Source organism: Oncorhynchus masou, chromosome 28, assembly GCF_036934945.1.
Source record: "Oncorhynchus masou masou isolate Uvic2021 chromosome 28, UVic_Omas_1.1, whole genome shotgun sequence".
Taxonomy (NCBI): Eukaryota; Metazoa; Chordata; class Actinopteri; order Salmoniformes; family Salmonidae; genus Oncorhynchus; species Oncorhynchus masou.
Window position 1 is genome coordinate 11,529,971 of NC_088239.1, and position 10,336 is coordinate 11,540,306.

Below are 10,336 nucleotides of genomic sequence, written 5' to 3' on the forward strand. Positions count from 1 at the left end.
AAGGGCTTTGCTCAGGACAGGGGCTCAGTGCGTCATTTGCAATGTGGAGACTGTTGATCAGCTCGCTAATTACACCTCTCTCTCTTTTCCTCTCTCTTCCTCTCTCTCCCACCCTCTCTCATTCGCCCTCTCTCTTCCATTCCCAGAGTGCATATCGGGAATAGACACACAAAGACATGCGCACTCAACTTAATCAGCCATTTTTTTTAACAGGGCTAAAACGATAATAATTAGCAGAATAAAGACATATCGGATTTTCATTTCCTTTCCGCAGTTTCTCGACCGCTCCACAACCGAAACTGAGAGGCTGCAGTCGAGACATCTTTCACCGATCGGACCCAGAGGATAGCTTTCATACCGCTTGCCATTTTGTATGTTTATTTTTTTTCAATAAAGTTGGGAGGATTATACATTTTTTCCCCTTTTTCCATTTTTGTGTTATCATATTTCGCAACTATTGGATGTGACTTTGTTTTCAAACCAAAAACAGGAGAAGAAAGGGAACGAACTGCGGGGGGTAGAAAGTAAGTTTTTTTCTATAACTTTTATTGAGTAGTGGGTGTTTAATTCAGGTCAAATATTGAATATATTTTTAGGTGGATCCCGCAGAATCTTTGACATAGCGCTCAGCAGATAACAGCTGTTTTCGTGTGGTATGTTTTCGGCAATAGCCCAGCCCAGCTTTGCCTTGGAAAAAATCGCATGTTGAGGTGTTTGTTGAAGTCCTGCTTTGGTTTTACTAGCAGAGAATTGTCACGGGCCAGACGAAAGCCTTTACGTGAGTGTCATTGCCATTGCTGCCTCGGCCAAATCTGCTCTCAAAGTTTGCTAGGGTTTGTCTCATTCCGATCGTAATGTCATACGATCTGTGAAATACAACGGAAAACAAATCGTTACATGATATCAGGTATTTTCCCGGTGTGGCTTGGTTAATTACGGCGCTAGACTAGACGTAACGAGGTCCGATCTATGGTGGTCTAGGATACGTGAATGTTTTATCCCTGTTGTCTTCCCCCGGTGAAAGAGTTCTGCCTGGTTTCAGTGCTGGACCACTTTTAAAAGCTGGACCTGACGGTTCGGCAGTTAGGCTACAATGTATCCATTCATTTGTTTTCTGATAATGTCGCTATCTTCCTCACGTTATTGTTACGTTTAACACCGTATACTTTCTTAAACGACGCGAAGAGCAACACGATTTACACCGTCACGCTTATATATTGTTTAGATAGATACATGTATTGTCTTTTTCGATTATACTATTGAGATTCAATGTATGTTCAATGTATAATGGTCCTACAATTCCCAATGACCTGCTGTGTGTAAAGGAGTAGCCATTGTACCGAGCCGTGGGGTGGCTGTGTGGCCGGGGGAAGAGACCAGTCGTTGGGCTACTGATAACACGCAGGTCCCCTGGATCCAGAAACTCACGGTTCTTAAATATTTTTGATAATATCTTAAAAAATTGGGGGAAAAAGAGCATAAGAGGCCCAAACTCTTCATTATGTGTTCTCTATTTTCTTTACTCATGTCCTATTGCCGTAACGTAAGATTCATGTTCTCCCCATTCATTGGCTTTGGTGGGTTCATATTTTTCCTCCATATAATGAATTGTCATTGCATTGCCAGTGATTAGGTTTTAGCCCAGGCTTCGGTGGTGAGTTGTCTATGCATGCTGGTTGTTTAGTGTAACTTGGGGTACAGAGGACAGGTGATGAGAGGCGCTGTGGTAGTGTTTTTTGCCTGATGACTGGTTTGAGGTAGAGTCTTGGCTGGGATTGGAACTCGACAGTGACAGGGACATCGATCGCTTGCATTAAGAGAGCAAAAAAACAACAAAAAAACACGGGGACACGAGAGGCAACTTCAAACTCCGGTATGTAAGGTTGTGTGTGTGTGTTTGCGCTCTCCGCTCGCTCTTTCTACGGCACATCAGCAGCATGATGATGTTTCTACTGGATTTCAACTACGGCTTTCTCTTCTTCGGCATATTAGGACGATTTTTACATTTCTTTGTTTTTGCTTTAATTTAAGGGGAAATCATTTGAGCTATTTTCGGGTATTTGTAGTTCTTTAGCTAGATAAATAACTTTGGAAACAAATGCATCCACCGTTTGTATTTAATGGATATACGATCTTTTTTAATTAAGGACTGTTGGACTTAAGCAAAAATGAGGACTGCAGAAATTATTTTTACCATTGTACAATTTTGGATACAATTATTTTCATAAATGTTTGTATTAAATTATTATTATTATTATTATTATGATTATGCTGCAATAGTGGTTTGGAACTATGACTTGCATATTTTAAGGATAATTCCAACGAATTACATTTGTTAATTTTTGTGCATTAATGATTCTGAGAATTAAAGTTGATATAGCCTACTTGACACCATTAAACATTTAAACATTTATCTGAATAGTGGTGATTTGGGAGAAATGGGTTCACTGCTATGTAGTAAAATGAATGTATGCTACTAATATTTTATTTCTAATAAGCTACGAAACACTCCATTTAACGATGTTAAAAACCCCAAAAAGGAAATTATGAGAAAAGATGGAAAAATGTAATTACAGTGAGTTTCGTCAGTATTTGGGATGTAATTGTCTCACAGAACATGGTTACGTGTTTTCTCTCTCTCCGTCCTGTTCTTAAGGCAATGCTACTGGACCTTCAGTTTGTCTGACGACTGCGCGTTGGTTTTGTTTTACTGTGATGATGAATATTTTTATCATTACAACAATATTATTACTGTGTGTGCGCACGCGCCTGCGATATAAAGCACATTACACTGGGTTTAAAAGCAAGCCTCGATAGGGGATTGAGGATGTGTTTGACCTATACTGCCAGTCTTGGAGGACAATTGAAAATGAAGAGTAAAAGCTGTAATTGGTTATTATCAAAAACAATGCAAGGCGTTTCAGTACATCAATGTGCTTACAACAGGAGAATGTAAAGTTTGCAGAGAGTGATAACATAATATATATAACAGCGCTTCTACAGCTGCCTTGCTTGCTGCTTGGGGTTTTAGGCTGGGTTTCTGTGTAGCACTTGGTGACATCGACTGATGTAAAAAGGGCTGTATTAATACATTTGATTGAAATTTGATTGTATAATAACACGTGTATTAGTGTGTATACAACACACCGCACCAATGGCGTCAGGAAGGGACACAAAACAAGAGACAACCCCATGGTTCTTCTGTGTAAAGGCTTATAGTTGAACTGCATTTAAAACTCACAACATCGTGTATTAGTGCTTCTTATATGATTCAACATCTTCCACAGCTAACAGCACATTTCATCATTACAACCTTAATCAAGGTGCTACTAGAGAGAAAGACAATAGGGGGAGGAAGAAGGGATAGGAGAAGAGAGGGAGAGGGGCAGGGAGAGAGAAGGAGAGGGGCAGGGAGAGAGATGCAGGAAGAGAGGGAGAGGGGCAGCGAGAGAGAAGGAGAGGGGCAGGGAGAGAGATGCAGGAAGAGAGCGGGGAAGAGAGGGAGAGCGGCAGGTAGAGAGCGAGGAAGAGAGGGAGAGTGTCAGGGAGACAACGAGAGATAAAGGAAGAGAGGAAGAGGGGCAGGGAGAGAGAGAGGAAGAAGGGCAGGGAGAGAGCGAGGAACGGGGGAGAGCGGCAGGAAGAGAGATAAAAGAAGAGAGGGAGAGGGGCAGGGAGAGAGATAGAGGGGCAGGGAGGGAGATAGAGGGGCAGGGAGAGAGATAGAGGGAGAGGGGCAGGGAGAGAGATGGATGGATAGAGGGGCAGGGAGGGAGATAGAGGGAGAGGGGCAGGGAGAGAGATGGATGGAGAGGGGCAGGGAGAGAGATAGAGGGAGAGGGGCAGGGAGAGAGATAGAGGTGAAACCTCCCTATAACTCCTCCCGGGCAGGCAGGCATATCCAGCAGGAAGATTGGCCCCAGCCTCTCTTCAGGTCGACGATGTGTCATTTCCACCCAGCCTCATCACCCTCTACCTATCTGATATTAATGGGAAAATCAATATTTCAGGGATTAAATTTCCCTCCTTCATTTTTTATGGTTTCTACCTCAATAAGTCTCTCTTCTAATAGATGGAAGTCAGATGATTTAAAATCCTGAGAGAGAGAGAGAGAGAGAGAGAGAGAGAGAGAGAGAGAGAGAGAGAGAGAGAGAGAGAGAGAGAGAGAGAGAGAGAGAGAGAGAGAGAGAGAGAGAGAGAGACGGAGAGATAGATAGAGAGAGAGAGAGAGAGAGAGAGAGAGAGAGAGAGAGAGAGTTGCTACAGCCCTATCTTCCTGCATTTTATTGTTTTTTTCTCCTGTAGATCTCTGTAGGACGTAGTCAGGGGGACTATATCACTGCTATACCGATCAGGCTAAAGGTAGAAAGGGGGAAAATATGAGTCTGGTTGAATACATAAGACGGCCTAGTAATCCAAGTAGTAGTTGTTACTAAAGAGAAGATCCCTTACACACACACACAGGTTATTTCCAAATCCCCATCATTGAATGCCACGGTCGGGTGAACAGAATGACTTTGTACACACCAGACAGTCAAGTAGGATTCTCTTTCTCCCCCCCTTCATTTTTAATGGAAGGAAATGGAAATATCTTGGAGAAATTGTAAATGTTGGTGTTAGATATGTGGTTGGTGTGTGATGAATGGAAGTTAATGAAATGGCCTAGCAGCAGCAGTCTGTATGATTATACAGACACAGATGCATTACCGTAGTCATACGCATCTCATTGTCACATGGAATAGACTGTGACTCCTGTGTCCTCTAGCAGACCATTAAGAGACAGTATTCATGTGGACACGTGCTCATTCCACCTTCCTTCTTCTACCATCTGGTGTGTGTCAAACAGCTGTGTGATTTTCATATGTGCTCGGGGTATTGTTCTCAGTTCTTCACCGTATGACACTGACCTAGATTGAGAGAGGGACAGCTATTGATAGAGGGACTGAGTGAGACAGTCCTGTGTGGCTCAGTTGGTAGGGCTTGGGTTTTTCCAACGCCAGGGTTTAGTGGTTTGATTCCAACGTGAGGCAAAGTACGTGTATTCACTGACTACTGTACGGTGCTCTGGATAAGAGGGTCTACTAAATGAGTGGAATGTGAAGAGAGAGAGAGGGACGATAGGTTTGTAATCACAGCAGCAGCGACGCTTGGCTTGGATTCACAGCCATTAGGATGTGAACGGCACAATCTCCCACATCCTGTTATTAAAACACTCATATTCTGTTGTCTTCCTGTGCCTCCAGTTCTTCATGTCATTTGGGATGAGGTGTGGGATGGTGTCGGTCAGTGATCTTTTTAACGGTTTTAATGTGAGGTTGGAGACACACATCGGTGTAATGCAGTCCCATACAGTCCACACTAATTCTCTCCCCATACAGTCACTCAGTTTAAAGGAAACAACCTGGTTCTCTCCTCATACAGTCACTCAGGTTAATGGAAACAACCTGGTTCTCTCCTCATACAGTCACTCAGTTTAAAGGAAACAACCTGGTTCTCTCCTCATACAGTCACTCAGGTTAATGGAAACAACCTGGTTCTCTCCCCATACAGTCACTCAGCTAACAGGAAACAACCTGGTTCTCTCCCCAAACAGTCACTCACCTAACAGGAAACAACCTGGTTCTCTCCCCAAACAGTCACTCAGCTAACAGGAAACAACCTGGTTCTCTCCCCAAACAGTCACTCAGCTAACAGGATACAACCTGGTTCTCTCCCCATACAGTCACTCAGCTAACAGGAAACAACCTGGTTCTCTCCCCAAACAGTCACTCAGCTAACAGGAAACAACCTGGTTCTCTCCCCAAACAGTCACTCAGCTAACAGGAAACAACCTGGTTCTCTCCCCAAACAGTCACTCAGTTAACAGGAAACAACCTGGTTCTCTCCTCATACAGTCACTCAGCTAACAGGAAACAACCTGGTTCTCTCCTCCTACAGTCACTCAGTTAACAGGAAACAACCTGGTTCTCTCCCCATACAGTCACTCAGCTAACAGGAAACAACCTGGTTCTCTCCTCATACAGTCACTCAGCTAACAGGAAACAACCTGGTTCTCTCCCCATACAGTCACTCAGCTAACAGGAAACAACCTGGTTCTCTCCTCATACAGTCACTCAGCTAACAGGAAACAACCTGGTTCTCTCCCCAAACAGTCACTCAGTTTAATTGAAACAACCTGGTTCTCTCCCCATACAGTCACTCAGCTAACAGGAAACAACCTGGTTCTCTCCCCAAACAGTGACTCAGCTAACAGGAAACAACCTGGTTCTCTTCCCATATAGTCACTCGATTTAATGGATACAACCTGGTTCTCTTCCCATACAGTCACTCAGCTAACAGGAAACAACCTGGTTCTCTTCCCATATAGTCACTCGATTTAATGGATACAACCTGGTTCTCTTCCCATACAGTCACTCAGCTAACAGGAAACAACCTGGTTCTCTTCCCATACAGTCACTCAGCTAACAGGAAACAACCTGGTTCTCTCCCCAAACAGTCACTCAGCTAACAGGAATCAACCTGGTTCTCTCCCCAAACAGTCACTCAGCTAACAGGAAACAACCTGGTTCTCTCCCCAAACAGTCACTCAGCTAACAGGAAACAACCTGGTTCTCTTCCCATATAGTCACTCGATTTAATGGATACAACCTGGTTCTCTTCCCATACAGTCACTCAGCTAACAGGAAACAACCTGGTTCTCTCCCCAAACAGTCACTCAGCTAACAGGAAACAACCTGGTTCTCTCCCCAAACAGTCACTCGGTTTAATGAAAACAACCTTGTTCTCTCCCCAAACAGTCACTCGGTTTAATGGAAACAACCTGGTTCTCTCCCCAAACAGTCACTCAGCTAACAGGAAACAACCTGGTTCTCTCCCCAAACACTCACTCAGCTAACAGGAAACAACCTGCGATTTGTTTCACTCCGATTTCAATTTCCTTTGACGATCTCAGTTTTTATAGGCTCTGTTTGTTATGAAACATAAAACAAAATGTCAGAGTATTGAGGTGCTTTATGCAGCCAGACGTAATGACGAGATGAGGAGAAATGAAGAACATACATTCACCGTCGATACGGTTGTTTGAGAAACATGTGTGTGTGTGTGTGTGTGTGTTGTGTGTGTATTTGAGAAGCGTGCACGCATGCGCGCATGTGTGTATTTGAGAAGCACATAAGTGTGTGTTTCAGAAGCATGTGTGTATTCCTGGTGTGTTAGAGTATGGTAGCGTCAGTGCTGTGGTCCCAGGGCCTAGAAGCCTGTAGCAGGAAAAGCCAAGAGCTCAGGAGCAGCCAAGCTTAATGTCTTAAAGAAGTGGGCATTCTGTGACTGTTCAGGGGCAGTGCCGCTGAGAGAGAGAGACGGAGAGAGAGAGACGGAGAGCGAGAGACGGAGAGAGAGAGAGACGGAAAGCGAGAGACGGAGAGAGAGAGAGAGACGGAGAGAGAGAGAGAGAGACGGAGAGAGAGAGACGGAGAGCGAGAGACGGAGAACGAGAGACGGAGAGAGAGAGAGAGAGAGACGGAGAGAGAGAGACAGAGAGAGAGAGACAGAGAGATAGAGACGGATAGAGAGAGTGAGACGGAGAGATAGAGATGGAGAGAGAGAGAGAGATGGAGAGAGAGAGAGAGATAGATGGAGAGAGAGAGTGAGAAAGAGACAGAGAGAGAGAGATAGTGAGAGAGAGAGAGAGAGAGACGGAGAGATAGAGACGGAGAGATAGAGACGGAGAGAGAGAGACGGAGAGATAGGGACGGAGAGACGGAGAGAGAGAGAGAGAGAGAGAGAGAGAGAGAGAGAGAGAGAGAGAGGGAGAGAGAGAGAGAGAGAGAGAGAGAGAGAGAGAGAGAGAGAGAGAGAGAGACGGAGATCGAGAGAGAGAGGTAAAGGACTTGGAACAGGTCCAAGCCTCTTGTAGCTCCTGGGGGGGCTGCTTGTGAATATGCACACATTTAGTGTAATTAGCAGCTAATTATATGAGCATATGCAAATGATCATATGGAAGGGGGCATGTACCGCCGGAGGGGTGTGTGAGGAGGGGGATCAGCTACCTTGTACTGCCGTGGAACGGGCCAGTAGTAATGGGTCTGGAGGGGGTGTTTGAGGGGGGGGATCAGCTCCCTTGTACTGCCGTGGAACGGGCCAGTAGTAATGGGTCTGGAGGGGTGTGTGTGAGGGGGGGGGGATCAGCTCCCTTGTACTGCTGTGGAATGGGAGGGGTCTGGAGGGGTGTGTGAGGGGGGATCAGCTCCCTTGTACTGCCGTGGAATGGGAGGGGTCTGGAGGGGTGTGTGAGGGGGGATCAGCTCCCTTGTACTGCCGTGGAATGGGAGGGGTCTGGAGGGGTGTGTGAGGGGGGATCAGCTCCCTTGTACTGCCGTGGAATGGGAGGGGTCTGGAGGGGTGTGTGAGGGGGATCAGCTCCCTTGTACTGCCGTGGAATGGGAGGGGTCTGGAGGGTTGTGTGAGGGGGGGATCAGCTCCCTTGTACTGCCGTGGAATGGGAGGGGTCTGGAGGGGTGTGTGAGGGGGATCAGCTCCCTTGTACTGCCGTGGAATGGGAGGGGTCTGGAGGGGTGTGTGAGGGGGGATCAGCTCCCTTGTACTGCCGTGGAATGGGAGGGGTCTGGAGGTGTGTGTGTGAGGGGGATCAGCTCCCTTGTACTGCCGTGTAATGGGAGGGGTCTGGAGGGGTGTGTGAGGGGGGATCAGCTCCCTTGTACTGCCGTGGAATGGGAGGGGTCTGGAGGTGTGTGTGAGGGGGGGATCAGCTCCCTTGTACTGCCGTGGAATGGGAGGGGTCTGGAGGGGTGTGTGAGGGGGGATCAGCTCCCTTGTACTGCCGTGTAATGGGAGGGGTCTGGAGGGGTGTGTGAGGGGGATCAGCTCCCTTGTACTGCCGTGTAATGGGAGGGGTCTGGAGGGGTGTGTGCGGGGGGATCAGCTCCCTTGTACTGCCGTGTAATGGGAGGGGTCTGGAGGGGTGTGTGAGGGGGGATCAGCTCCCTTGTACTGCCGTGGAATGGGAGGGGTCTGGAGGGTGTGTGAGGAGGGATCAGCTCCCTTGTACTGCCGTGGAATGGGAGGGGTCTGGAGGGGTGTGTGAGGGGGATCAGCTCCCTTGTACTGCCGTGGAATGGGAGGGGTCTGGAGGGGTGTGTGAGGGGGATCAGCTCCCTTGTACTGCCGTGGAATGGGAGGGGTCTGGAGGGTTGTGTGAGGGGGGATCAGCTCCCTTGTACTGCCGTGGAATGGGAGGGGTCTGGAGGGGTGTGTGAGGGGGATCAGCTCCCTTGTACTGCCGTGGAATGGGAGGGGTCTGGAGGGGTGTGTGAGGGGGGATCAGCTCCCTTGTACTGCCGTGGAATGGGAGGGGTCTGGAGGTGTGTGTGAGGGGGGATCAGCTCCCTTGTACTGCCGTGTAATGGGAGGGGTCTGGAGGGGTGTGTGAGGGGGGATCAGCTCCCTTGTACTGCCGTGGAATGGGAGGGGTCTGGAGGTGTGTGTGAGGGGGGATCAGCTCCCTTGTACTGCCGTAGAATGGGAGGGGTCTGGAGGGGTGTGTGAGGGGGGATCAGCTCCCTTGTACTGCCGTGTAATGGGAGGGGTCTGGAGGGGTGTGTGAGGGGGATCAGCTCCCTTGTACTGCCGTGTAATGGGAGGGGTCTGGAGGGGTGTGTGAGGGGGGATCAGCTCCCTTGTACTGCCGTGTAATGGGAGGGGTCTGGAGGGGTGTGTGAGGGGGGATCAGCTCCCTTGTACTGCCGTGGAATGGGAGGGGTCTGGAGGGGTGTGTGAGGGGGGATCAGCTCCCTTGTACTGCCGTGGAATGGGAGGGGTCTGGAGGGGTGTGTGAGGGGGGATCAGCTCCCTTGTACTGCCGTAGAATGGGAGGGGTCTGGAGGTAGTTGTTCCACTCCGCCGTGGATACGCATAACAGCCAATCTGATTTACGCCTGGAAGCGGTGTGGCGGTGTGGCCAAAGTTCATTAGTTGCCAGTGAAACCTGGTTAATTGTGCTGACTAATGCCTAATGTCCCCTGGTTGGTCGGTCGGATTAATGACTCATGTTTCACTTGTGCCGGAATTTACATATGCAAAACGCTCCCTGCCTGCCTCAGTTCCTCATCTGGTGTGTAGGAGTGACAGAAGGGAGTGTGAGAGAGGTGCACCTTGTAGGCTTGCGGGTGTGGGGCAATTGATGTGAATGTGTCTGTTGGTGATTTGAATGTGTGTGTCGGTGATGTGTGTGTCAGTAATGGCGGCCGTGTGCCGGTGATGGCAGTGTGTGTATGGGAGGGGATGACAAGACAACAATTAGTGCATGACAGCTGTGTGA

General features: G+C 48.0%; 1 protein-coding gene across 1 annotated transcript in view; it reads left to right on the top strand.

Moving 5' to 3' along the window:
* Positions 1–230: 230 nt before the first annotated feature.
* Positions 231–10,336, top strand: part of LOC135517159 (zinc finger homeobox protein 4-like) — a 175,007-nt gene continuing 164,901 nt past the window's right edge. The window contains 1 exon segment of the mRNA XM_064941213.1: positions 231–524. The gene's annotated coding sequence lies outside the window, so the exon portion shown is untranslated.